Source organism: Nycticebus coucang, chromosome 7, assembly GCF_027406575.1.
Source record: "Nycticebus coucang isolate mNycCou1 chromosome 7, mNycCou1.pri, whole genome shotgun sequence".
Classification (NCBI taxonomy): Eukaryota; Metazoa; Chordata; class Mammalia; order Primates; family Lorisidae; genus Nycticebus; species Nycticebus coucang.
In genome coordinates this window covers 77,357,995-77,372,121 of record NC_069786.1, presented here as the reverse complement: position 1 = coordinate 77,372,121, position 14,127 = coordinate 77,357,995, and positions in this window count along the sequence as shown.

Sequence of the window (14,127 nt, the reverse complement as noted above, 5' to 3'; positions counted from 1 at the left end):
CCTAGGGATCTAGAAATAAAAGACCTATCTTTTCTGAATACAGAAGGAAGACAGGTAAGTGAGCAGACAATGATAACACAGACTATTGTAGAAATATGTATAGAGCAAGGAGAGGATGCTACTTAACAACTGCTAGAAAGGGGTGTTAGGCAAGAATTGCTAGAAAAGAAGATACTCGTTTTAAGTCGTGAAGAATAAGTCATAACTAAGCAGCAAGGAGGTGGGAAGAGGCAGAAACATTCCAAGCAGTCTGTCTGGTTCACCAGGGAATTGAAGATGTTTGTCAGGAGCCCAGGCCTCATGCCCCAGGTCAGTCACATAGTCATTTCTGAGTCATAAAATGCACTTTCCTTTCATGTCTAGAATCATCTGTTATGAAGAGCATTTATGTGGGATCAAAGCACAGATGTGGCAATTGGGGTGTAGTCAATGTAGGGGGCAAAAATGAGTTTTCCAGAGGAGGGCTGGGCTACAGGCTTCCAGCCAGGGAGCCAACCCAGCTATTGCTGCTGACAGTAGCAGGCTTTTGATGTATTGCCCGTTGTGAGACTTCGTAGGGGAGGCTCCTTAGTTTACAAGGACCCCAACCAGCATTCCTATGTGCGCCAAGACTAGGTGAAAAGCTAGATGAGTCAGATCAGCTTTCAGTTACTCAAAGACACCAGAGGCTCTAGAGTCCATTCTTACCTCCATGATGATGGAAAAAAACCCGTGCCGTGCACATCTGTCAGAATGCAGGACGTCCTCCTGCCATTACTTCTTCTGTATTGGAGTCTCCAGGATCAGCACGAGTGCAAAGCGGGGTGGTTACTCACCCTGCTGAGGAGACCCATAGATGCTGTGTCTCCAAATTCTGGGAGCCCACGGACAAAGTCTAAACCCAACTCTCAGAGGGGCCATAGGCAGTCTCAGTCAATATTAGTGCACAAAGTCCCCGTGCAACACACCAACACCCTCAGCACCTTTGCAGCTCACTGCTGGAGCGTTTATGAATTCCTCCCATGGCACACACAACATGGGAGCCAGAGTGCGGTCTTAGGCTTGCTCTCTGCTCAGATCTGGCCCCGCTGTTGTGCTGTTTCCCTGCACAGCCTTGTAAGTGGCCACTTGCAGAGGTTCTCCAGTAACACAGGAGGTGTGATGAGGGGCCAGCCTCCCTCCTCCTAGAATGGTGTGTGGGAGTGAGGGGCGAGGGAGTGGCTTTTTCTCTGGACTCTCATACTTTCCATACAGAGGATTCCATCCGAAGAGGTAGGGAAGGTAGTGTACGTGCTCCTGTCAATATTCTCTTCTTTCAATATTTTATTTTAAAGAAACAGAGGGAAACTTTCTACTTCCTTCCTCAGTCTGGTTGGGCCTTTGCTTAGATGAAACTTGATGACCAAGTCTTCTGGTCCACCTCTTGTTATAGGAAATGAAGAGCTTTAAAATTTAGAAATTTCTTTTGTAATTCTATAAAACTGGGATCTTTTCAACATTATTGTCTTGCTATATTGAGGGTCACTGACCTGTGGATGAATACTTTTTGATGCCCACTCTGGGGAAATGCACATCCAGGCTCAGTGTTGCCAGTAGAAAGTAACAAAGGAACACTATCGAGGAGCAACAATAAATGAGTTTGTTTAATAACCTTGTGTCATTGGGAAAGAAAGAGGCTGAAAGAATTCAAACATATGATCATTGAACAGGTAAACAAAAAGAAGCCTAGCTTTGCAGGTTTATAGATATTCCCAGGCTGATTGGTCAGACAGTCTGATAAGATCTTGAGCAAGGATACTCCAGGGCATATGGAAAAACCAAGGACACAAAGCTTTGGGCATTAATTATCTGTAGGTAGGGAACAGACTCTCTTCAAGGAGTGTGTAAGCAATGACTCTGTCATTGAAGGTGTGACAGTTAGGCAGGAGAAAGCCGGGATGAGGAGAAAGTGTGTAAAGCTCATCTGCCATCAGAGAAAGCACTATTCCAACCTCAACAAAGAGGAACAGCTTGGTAAGTCATGTGCTTTCTGACAGAAAAAGATAAGCCTTCTTCTTAGGTATAAATAAAGGAAATATATGAAATAAGCAAAAAAAAAAAAAAAAAAGAAAACCAACTTCATGTATTAGACTACACTGAACTGTCAGAATAATTTCTACTACTCTGTGATCTGGAGTCTCTTTCCAATGCTTAATAGTTTCTTTCTATGTCTTTGACAGTCTGGAAGGATTTGAGTTTGATTAGGAATCAAGGTATCATATGCAGACCGTTCTAGGTCAGGTGCACGTTGGATCATGATGAGGCCCTGGGAAAATGAGCATAATGAAAGAAAGAGTATTCTCTGCTTTTGTCAACATTTATGATATTTTTCTGTAAGAGTGAGGACTTTTGAAATCAAAGGTACTAAATTCATTATAATGCCTCATGGCTGGAGGCGCTCAGAGCACACACTGATAGTGTTCACAGTGATCTTAATTGGTGTTATAAAGTAACAATTAAAGGAAAATAAACATTTTAAATTATGAAAGCTATTATTGCTTGCAGTGTAGAAAAGATGCTGGTTTAGTAAAAGACATACGGAGACTTTCTTACAAACTCTTCTACTACCAGCATGATTGTGTTTGTTTTATACGATTTTTGCATATATTGTAATAAACCAGTAGGAGTCTTGTTGCTACCTTTGAATTTCTTCAAACTGGGAAAACTGCAAGTTTGCCTCCCAGTCCTCCTTCCTTCTTTTCTTTTTCTTTTTTACAAACCCTTTTGAAGGGGAGGCTGTTCAACTCAGACTTTTGCTCCTACTTACTGATCAAGCTATCTTTTCTTGCCCTAACCCTCCTAAACAGTGGGAGTCTGACATCCAGGGAGTTGATGAGGCAACGGCCAGGTTCACCCAACTATTGTCTTGAAATGGGGAAAGGAAATTAGGAGTTTGAGGTGTGTGGGGGATCAAAGACAGTTAATAATACCATATGAAGTGAAGAGAAAAGCCTTAAATAAAAGATAGCCCATAAGAGATTAAAGAAGGAGAGATTAAAATGATACCATAGCACAGACAATAATTACAAATGTTTCTCACCCCACTCCCTTTTTGCTACGCCACGCTTGGTGTTTCTCTTGTAGGTTCTGTAACTGGGGCTGATGTCCTTTGTCCTTTGCACCATCACATATACATACAGAATGCCAAATTAGGTCTACACACATTGCCAAGAAAAATGAGAAAAGAAACATTTTAGAAAACACAGTGTTTTTATTTTTGCTTTCCCCCCCTTGCTTTATTTATTTACTTATTTGTTTATTTATGTGAATGGAGTCATTTGCACCTGCCCATGCTTTGATGTGTTAGCTTATTTTTGGTGCCACATGAATCAGTCAAAATGAGAACAATAATTTGTGTGAGTGGATATGATAAGGTCTTAAAGCACATTGCTTTGGAAGCAAGGTGGCTATCTATGTAGGAGAGTAACCATCACAACAGAACACCATGGACATTTGTGGACTCCACAAGGAATTCGTATGTCTGGATTGATGAAGTGAGAGGAAATCTCTGTTAGGATTCTGTTCCAAGTACTATATGGGGCGGGGAGGAAAGGGCAGAGAGGAGAGGGGAGGGGAGAGGAGAGCAGAGAGGACAGAGGAGAAAGGGAATAAACAGAAGTTCCTAATAGTGAAATTGTAAAGAGAGTGTGGTAAGAATTAAGGGAGGAGATCAACATCAGCCTCTGGCACAGTGGGTGTGAGGGGAAGCTCCAGGCCATCTAACAACCCAGCTCCCTGCCAGCAGCCAGAGTCAACATGTAATGTGGGATAACTGATCCAGAAAGGCTGAGGGCCAGGCAGGAGAAGCCAGAGGCCTGAGAGCTTTAAAAAACATGGAAAATACTGACAATTTCAAAACTGAGAAAAGAAGACCATAAATCTGAATAGAAAAATCTCAGGAAAGGATCCAAGACAAAAAGGCAACCCATCTCATCATAAAACTTAAAAGTAGGTGGTGGAGTGAAGATTTCCAAAATTTAGACAGGAAAACAATTCTTTAAACAGGAAAAAAAAATATTACCTCTGGAAAGCAGAGAAACAGGATTTTTGATATTTATAATGTTTTTCTCTCTCTCTGGGCACATTTCCCATCTGGCCTCATATAAAACAGCTGCTCACACGAAACTTTGGGGTGGTAAATCTCCTTACTCAGGACCCTGAAGCCTGCTGTTCAGCTTCAGGTACCATGGACGCTAACCTGGTACTAGAAGACATCACCAGAAACAAAGTAACACCCGTGTCAGCCACATGCTTGCCCTGCCTACCTGGAGATGCCCTTCTGTGGGCTGTGGGGTTTTCTGAATTATTCACAAGTGTCTTCCCCCTAGTTTGGTTTAATACTGAGAATTAGGTAGAAATAATACTGGAATTTCTCTTCAGTAGGTCCTTGGTCTCGGTGATTCAAAGAATGAATCCACAGACCATAGATCAGTGGGAAGACAGGGTTTATTTCTAGAAAAGAATACAGAAACAGGAGAGCCCCTGACAGAGAGGAAGGAACCAAGTGGGGGGAGGGGGAGAAAGCTCTCTCTCTCTCCCCCTCTGTCTCCCCGGGCTGGTTTTCCAGGGGTATATATGGTCACATAGGGTCCTCAGTAGTTACATTTAGCGTGCGGGCCCTCTGTAGTTATATTTATCCCCACACTCTGTAGCAAATGAATGGCTACAATCATTTTGTTCTAAAGCCTAGGAAACTTACATGAAATTGACCAGGCCTAGGAAATGGGGGGTTCCCTATTTAGCCCCAAGTGCCAGGGAAGGGAAACCTAAGGTGCTCGTGTCTCCCCAGCGGTTGTCTGGCCCCTCCCGGCTACTGGAGCCTCCTGCGGGGGAGGGGCCCTACCCAACCTCCAGCCCGCCGGTTCCTCTGCGAAGGAAGCAACACCGCACCACCAGGTCCGCCCCTCCGCTCCAGGAGCTGGCTGGAGCACCGCCGCGCCTGTATCAGAAAAACCACCTTTGGGAACTGGCACGTCTTGATCTTCAGATTTTCGGACCTTCAGAAATATCCCTGATGTATCTAGCAGTGAACAATAGCAATTACAACCTAGCAGTTTCAGCCTCACAGCGATGGATGAAGCCAGCCCTTCATTGCTCTGCGCTGCTGAGGATGGGTTCCGGGAGCGTCCAGAATCCTTTCTGCCCCTCTCTGCAGCTCCTACTTCCAGCCTTGGCTTCCTGCCCTAGATTTTTAATTTTCTGTGTCTCAGTTTGGAATTCACAATCATATCACCGTAATCTTGGGCTTCCTGGTCAGATCTTGGTCCTGCACGTTCTTGGAGTTTCCAACAAATTTGGATTGAAGACATTTCCACTTATTGTCAAGCCAGATGGAACCTGAAGCTTTACAGGGAAAAGAGATTAAGAAAGATTTTACCAAAGTTTTTCCAATTTCCATAAACAAATCTACTTTTGATAAGAGCGCCTGAGAGGCTAATAAAATAAGTCAAATGAAATACATTTTATTCAAAAACAAAGATAGAATTTGTTTTCCTGACAGCTAAACTACTTCTTTTAATGCCTTCTTCACAATGAAATATGTATTTTTTCCTCCTCTCCAGCAAGAGAGACACTCAGGACAAATGCAAGTAGCTTTCACATACTTCTCTAGAGCAGTAAATTTAGATCTCTTGAAATTTATTGGGGACTTTGCTTAAGAAAGCAAATTACATAGACGCAAAAATTCTCAACAAAATCCTAGCCAATAGATTACAGCTTATCATCAAAAAAGTCATTCATCATGATCAAGTAGGCTTCATCCCAGGGATGCAAGGCTGGTTTAACATACGCAAGTCTATAAACGTTATCCACCACATTAGCAGAGGCAAAAATAAAGATCACATGATCCTCTCAATAGATGCAGAAAAAGCATTTGATAAAATCCAGCATCCTTTTCTAATTAGAACACTGAAGAGTATAGGCATAGGTGGCACATTTCTAAAACTGATTGAAGCTATCTATGACAAACCCACAGCCAATATTTTACTGAATGGAGTAAAACTCAAAGCTTCTCCTCTTAGAACTGGAACCAGACAAGGTTGTCCTCTGTCACCTTTACTATTCAACATAGTGCTGGAAGTTCTAGCCAATACAATTAGGCAAGACAAGGAAATCAAGGGAATCCAAATGGGAGCAGAGGAGGTCAAACTCTCCCTCTTTGCTGACGACATGATCTCATACTTAGAGAACCCCAAAGACTCAACCACAAGACTCCTAGAAGTCATCAAAAAATACAGTAATGTTTCAGGATATAAAATCAATGTCCACAAGTCAGTAGCCTTTGTGTACACCAATAACAGTCAAGATGAGAAGCTAATTAAGGACACAAATCCCTTCACCATAGTCTCAAAGAAAATGAAATACCTGGGAATATACCTAACGAAGGAGGTGAAGGACCTCTATAAAGAAAACTATGAAATCCTCAGAAAGGAAATAGCAGAGGATATTAACAAATGGAAGAACATACCATGCTCATGGATGGGAAGAATCAACATTGTTAAAATGTCTATACTTCCCAAAGCAATCTACCTATTCAATGCCATTCCTATCAAAATACCAACATCGTACTTTCAAGATTTGGAAAAAATGATTCTGCGTTTTGTATGGAACCGGAAAAAACCCTGTATAGCTAAGGCAGTTCTCCGTAACAAAAATAAAGCTGGGGGCATCAGCATACCAGATTTTAGCCTGTACTACAAAGCCATAGTACTCAAGACAGCATGGTACTGGCGCAAAAACAGAGACATAGACACTTGGAATCAAATTGAAAACCAAGAAATGAAACTAACATCTTACAACCACCTAATCTTTGATAAACCAAATAAGAACATACCTTGGAGGAAAAGACTCCCTATTCAATAAATGGTGTTGGGAGAAGTGGATGTCTACATGTAAAAGACTGAAACTGGACCCACACCTTTCCCCACTCACAAAAATTGATTCAAGATGGATAAAGGACTTAAACTTAAGGCATGAAACAATAAAAATCCTCCAAGAAAGCATAGGAAAAACACTGGAAGATATTGGCCTGGGGAAAGACTTCCTGAAGAAGACTGCCATGGCAATTGCAACAACAAAAATAAACAAATGGGACTTCATTAAACTGAAAAGCTTCTGTACAGCTAAGGAGACAATAACCAAAGCAAAGAGACAACCTACACAATGGGAAAGGATATGTGCATATTTTCAATCAGACAAAAGCTTGATAACTAGGATCTATACAGAACTCAAATTAATCCACATGAAAAAAGCCAACAATCCCTTATATCAATGGGCAAGAGACATGAATAGAACTTTCTCTAAAGACGACAGACAAATGGCTAACAAACACATGAAAAAATGTTCATCATCTCTATATATTAGAGAAATGCAAATCAAAACAACCCTGAGATATCATCTAACCCCAGTGAGAATGGCCCACATCACAAAATCTCAAAACTGCAGATGCTGGTGTGGATGTGGAGAGAAGGGAACACTTTTACACTGCTGGTGGGACTGCAAACTAATACAACCTTTCTGGAAGGAAGTATGGAGAAACCTCAAAGCACTCACGCTAGACCTCCCATTTGATCCTGCAATCTCATTACTGGGCATCTACCCAGAAGGAAAAAATCCTTTTATCATAAGGACACTTGTACTAGACTGTTTATTGCAACTCAATTTACAGTCGCCAAAATGTGGAAACAGCCTAAATGCCCACCAACCCAGGAATGGATTAACAAGCTGTGGTATATGTATACCATGGAATACTATTCAGCCATTAAAAATAATGGAGACTTTACATCCTTCGTATTAACCTGGATGGACGTGGAAGACATTATTCTTAGTAAAGCATCACAAGAATGGAGAAGCATGAATCCTATGTACTCAATTTTGATATGAGGACAATTAATGACAATTATGGTTATGGGGGGGGAACAGAAAGAGGGAAGGAGGGAGGTGGGTGGGGCCTTGGTGTGTGTCACACTTTATGGGGGCAAGACATGATTGCAAGAGGGACTTTACCTAACAATTGCAATCAGTGTAACTGGCTTATTGTACCCTCAATGAATCCCCAACAATAAAAAAAAAAAAAAAAAAAAAAGAAAGCAAATTACTTTAGATCCATTAAAGGTATCTTCTTCAGAGAGTCAATAGGAGGTCTCCTAGAATTACCGTAGGTTACTTTTTTTTTAAAGGAGGAATTGAAGGGGGGGAGTCATTAAAGACTAAGTATTTTGTGGATTTAAAAGAGGGGAGGGGAAATAAGGAGATGTTGATCAAAAGGTACAAAGTTTCGGTTAGACAGACAGGGATAGCTCTGAAGATCTATTATAAGTCCTGGTGACTCTAGTTAATAGTAACATTATGTATACTTGAAAGTTGCTAAGAGAATAGATCTTCTATGTCCTCACTATACACAATGATAAGCATGAAAGGTGATGATTATATTAATTAGCTTGATGTATACATCATTGCATAATGTTCATATATACCAAAACACTGCATTGCACACCATAAATATATGTAATTTTTAATGAAACCTTAATACAGTAGAAAAAAATCATAGGTAGAATCCAAAGAAGGAAAGGGTTCTGGATTAATAGCCCTGAGATAGGGAATACTAAAATGTTCTACAGAGTGCTCTTGAGGTCAGCAGGAGAGAGACCACGTATAGGAACCAAAATAAATGCAGGCTTAAGTCTGCAAACTTAGGGCATTGGCAGAAAGAGATAAGTTTGTTCCCGGTGGGAGAGGCCTGTGCAGGTGTCTGCAGCACTAAGAATCACTGTAGCAGTCTGTCAGCAGGACAGGTTGTGTGGCCAGACCATGTGGCACTAAGCAGCAATGGTAAATGGATCAGAATCCCTGTTGCGGCTCCCCTTGGGCCTGGAAGCAAGACTGATCCTGCATCATTCTGATGAAGAAAGCCTTTAAAGTATTTCTTTTCTAACTTTTTAAATAAAATATTTCAAACATCTAGAGAATATTAATATAATAAACACCTGTGTAACTGCAGACCAGATTTATCAAACTGTAACATTCACAACATGTTGACATAATAAACTTTAAATAAATTATTACTGATATATTTCAAGCTTTTTCTGTTACCAATTCCTATCTTTTTCCCACGTTTGTTATTCCCACCCATGTTTTCATATTCTTACTGTGCATGTATATCTTTATCAATAATATATAATCTTTTAATATTAAAATTATACGTTTTTTGGAAACACACTTCCTCATGTATATATCATTCCTTGTTTTGACCACCTTTGCTTTTGAGGTGTACTCCTGTTAATAAATGTATAAGTCTCATAATTTCTCCATATTCCATTTGTTATAAAGAGTCTGACTTCATTTTTAATGTTTCACTGCTGCTAGTTTTCAAGTCCCACCACTCTTGCTCACCCTTCTGCTCCCCATCTGAGCAAGCTGATAAGAAAGCCCAATACTGCCTTCTTTGGCATAAAAATCCCAGCCTTCGTGTGAGTGTGTGTGTGTGTGTGTACACTCACTCCCCAAGTAGGTTAAGGGTTAACCTATGGGGTTGGGAGTTCACCAACATTGAAACTCCAATCTCTGTCCCCTATATTCTCAAATCATTTTTAAAACAGCTTAGGATGCTTCTCTCTTCTCCCCAGAAACCTTCTCACTATGAGTCCTATGATTTCATTAGAAAGAAATCTGTGTCTCTATTTTAAGAACTTTCCCTCCTATCTTTACATGTCTAAGAACACAGATTTGTTCAGTTCTGCTTTATGAATGTAAGGTTGAGAGACATTTGAAAGTCTGATATGGCTACTACTATATCATTAGCTGCCTCTGTGCGTTTAAGGACAGTCCCTGTCTATCCCTTAACAAGGTTCTCTTTCTCCACGCACCCAGACACCAGTGTTCTTTTAGTTCTCAGAACAGTGAGCTTTCCTGTCACAAAGCATTTGCTTTCTTCTCTGTCTGGGTTGTTCTCTACCTCCCTCTTCCTATTTTTTTCCCATGGTTTCCCATGGTTTTTTTTCCCTCCTATTCTTCACACCTTAATCTCAAGTAACCCTTCCTAAGGCCAGATTTTACACTTGTTCTCTAGCTTTATTACTCTCACACATAAACGAGAAGGGTGCCTGCCCTGGCCTCATACCTGAGAAGGCCATTTGTATCAAACGCACACGTATTTTTATTAAATAACCAGGCCCCTCTGCCATTTGCAATCTTTCTCTGCATTCAGCATAGTACAGTACCATGTAAAGTCATAAATATCAAGTCCGATACAACAACACCAACCAAGACCGTTGTCTATCTCTTGTCCTATGCTCTTGAAATAAAAGATTTCATTTCATTCACATGGTGAGAGTTTGTGGGTTATGCTGCTCCTTACACTGAATATGGAAATAGCCAGGGAACGTGGGGCCACTTTGAGCTGTGAAAATGCATAGGTAAGCAAAAGTCCTTCTTAGAGTCCATGACTGCAGTAGAGTCTTACACACGTATCATTTCTCAGTAGTGTACAGCATTTACTTTTTAGTTTCTATTTGTGTTCTAATTTATATCTTGGAAGAATTTAAGAACTACTACTGTGTTTGCAAAGGTTGTAAATGATAGCTGAGTAACATTTTAAATGTTAAACATATTATTCTTACTTTGCATATATGGAGATCTAGATACACAGAATGTGCGATACAAAATTTTTTATGTCAGTAATTAGAAGGATATTTAATATTAGAATTGCAAGTTTTTAATTTTATAAATTAAGAACATTTAATTATTTTAAATTAAATTAAATACCTAATAATCATGTAATAATATAATTTAATAATAATGTTTTCCATTTAATTATAATTTGAATATTTCAGAAGAAAAATACTGTTTGGAAAGCACATAATTAAAGATCATTTTAATTTCAGTGTAATTTTACTTTATTTTAATGAAAATCTATTCAATTCAATCATGATTACCAATAGAAAATAATTATGTAAAAAGTTTGACTTGACAATATAATCAGTAAGTTTGGTAAAAAGAAGGTAAGAAAATGAATATTATAAAATAAACATGTAATAATTTAGAAATTAAATGTGTTGCTGTTATTCAAACATTGCAGGCTTATCAACTGGACATCTAGACACATGCAATAATAACTTTTGTCATATTGACATTTTGCCCCCTTTCTGTCATTAAAAAAACCAAACACTTAAAATATAATTTCCGATTTTGTATATTTGTCAATGTGTAGGAACAGGAATTTTTCATTTAATAGTTTGCTTGATTTTACAACTATTGATAGCTGTGGCACCTGGGGCTGGGCTTTGCACTTTTGTCTTGAGTCTTGCAAAGGTTAGGAGCAGGCCTAATCCTGTGAAGTTCAGCAGCTAGTTGTTCCATCAAAATAGTCATTCTTTTAAAAACTGTTCATCTGTTGGACTGTAATTTGGGCTAAATCCTCTCCTAGACTCTAAGCTCCATGAGAGCAGGGAATGGCTTTTTCTTTACTATATCAGTTTTCCAGAACCTGGTTGGCTGAAAGTAGGCACTTACCAGATAATTAGGGAGTGACTAACTGGTGAAGGCTTGTCTACTTTTGTGCTGAGGTGCTTACTAACCGTGATCCCTGCTGGCACCGTGGTGATGTCCCTCCCAGTGCTCCTAGGAACATATACTTTGGTATTCTCACATATATATACACAAATACTTGGGTATTCTTCCCAAAGCAAGATTATAACCTTAAAGCAATTGGATTGGAAAGGGATTTTAGCCTTCGTAACAAGTAGCATTAGAACCACTTTCTCTCCCACACCCCTCAGGTTTTGTGGTGAGCCTGTCATTAACCTAAATCTCCTTCTTGGCAGCTGAACTAATTAAGGCCTATTTGACCTACCCTGACAGGTTTCCTAATGTTCATAATAACAGTAGATTTGTGGTAGACATTACTTACATTTACTGATGTCCAATTCTCCTCTATTTCCAAATTAAACTCCCCTACCTCCTTGATGTTACATGCTAGTTCTGCTTAGGAAATGTGAACAAAAGTGGTATGTATCACGGTAGGGTCAAAGCCCTCAACTGCTCATCTGTAACTCTCTAGCCATTTCTTTTCTTGCTGAGAAGATTATAGAAGCTTGCCGTGGCATGGTTGTACCCTATGGTAATAGAGCATTTGTAAATAAATTTTAAATCTCGAAGAACAATTCATTCTTAGTTTTCAAAATAGTAAAATATTTATTATGCTTCCAGAGTAAGAAATAGCTTGCATCAGGGATGTTTAAAATATACATTAGTTGAAGATGGGTTATTTATAAGTTTGCAATAACTCATAAGGTAAGACCAAATGTGTGAATTAAAGAAAAAGACTGAGTAACTCATAAAATATAGTTAGGGAAGAAGTCCATGATTTTTTAAACATTTAACACACACATACATATACATATATAAAATTTTGCAGTTTTAATAACTAGGATGACATGTGCACAATGTTTTTTTATAATTAGTAAGTAGTTGATTAGTTGCTAATGCTGTTGTAACCAAGTTCCAGACTGGGCAGCTTAAACCACAGACATTTATTGTGTCACAGTCGTGGCAGGTAGAAATTCAAAATCAAAATGTTGGTTCCTCCCGAGGGGAGAATCTGTTCCAAGACTCTTTCATTGTTTACAGCAGTTTACCAAGGGCATCAAAGTGAGACTGTCTCAAAAAAAAAAAAAAAAAAAAAGAAAAAAAGAAAAAGAAAAGAAAGATTTCTTTGACTTCACTGGAGACAAACATAAAGAGGATGCAGGAAACCATGAAGCAAGTTTATTAACCCAGGTGACAGTCATGCTGGCCAGAGCTGGACCGAAAGCAGTAGAGATAGACAAAAGGAGATTCTTAAGAAATACAAGTTACAAGACTTCTATATTGAGTTGGAAAGGAAGATTCAATACAGTAAGAGAGCACAGATAAATTATGGTGCCATTCTCTCAGCTGGGAATCCCTCAAATTAAATTTTGGATATGTTGACTATGAGGTAACTTTGATAATCTGAGAGAAGATGTCACGTGAACAGTTGGACATGTGGTTCCAGACTTCAGAGAGCATATCTTGAGAGTGAGAAGACTAGCTTAGCATTGAAATGCGAGAAACTTCAAATTTTAATGATTTGTTAAAATAAACCACATGAGAGATAGCAGTAAAGCAGAAAGAAAACCAGCTAATTTTCAAGGAAACAAAAGGAAACAAATGGTTCAAGTAGGTGTCAGTGGTTAAGAACATTCATGCTGCTGAGATGTGTCCAAGGATATAAGCTCCAGAAGGGCAGGGAATCTTTGTTTTATTCCTCTGATAGGTCCCAAGTACATGACATTGTGAGTGCTCAGTAAATAATCATTATATGTTGTGATTGTAATTTTATGCGTTCACTTGACATGGTTATGGAATGCTGGTCAAACATTATTTCTGGGAGTGTCTGTGAGGGTGTTTCTGGCTCCATCAGTAAAGATCACCCTCACCAATGTGGATGGGAATAGGACCACAATAGGAAGGACACATATCTCCTGCCTCCAGATATTGCAGCTCTTTGACTCTCAGGTCTTCAAACTCCAAGACTTACACCAACATCTCTCTCTCCCAACACCCACCCAGAACTGGGAATTACATCATGGGAATTATACCACCAGGTTTCTTAGCTCTCCAGCTTGCAGACAGCATATCATCAGATTTAACTCAGTTTCCATAATTGTGTGAGGTAAATCCCATAATAAATCTTCTCTAATCTCTTTCTCCCTCTCCCTTTATTTCCTATTGGTCTATTTCCCTGGAAAACTGATTAATACAAAGATTGAACTAAGCAAGATAATTACCAAACAGTGCCGTTTGGACTACACTTTGTAGGAGATCATTGGATTTAGGGGTTGCTTTTTTATGGAGTGATGGATAAGAGCATCAAATTGGAGTGGCTGAAGAAAGAGTGGGGCATGTGGAAATGGAGAAAGCAGTGAGCACTGACGTTTCTAGGAAGGTTCTCTGTGATGGGAAAGAGTAAAAGATGGGGAAAGGTTTTATTTTGCTTAGCATTATTTTTAATAGGAGAATGTCTAAAAACCTGAAAAACAAAATCAAGTTGAGAGTGGGCATTAAACATTTCATAGAGAGCAGGGAAACCAT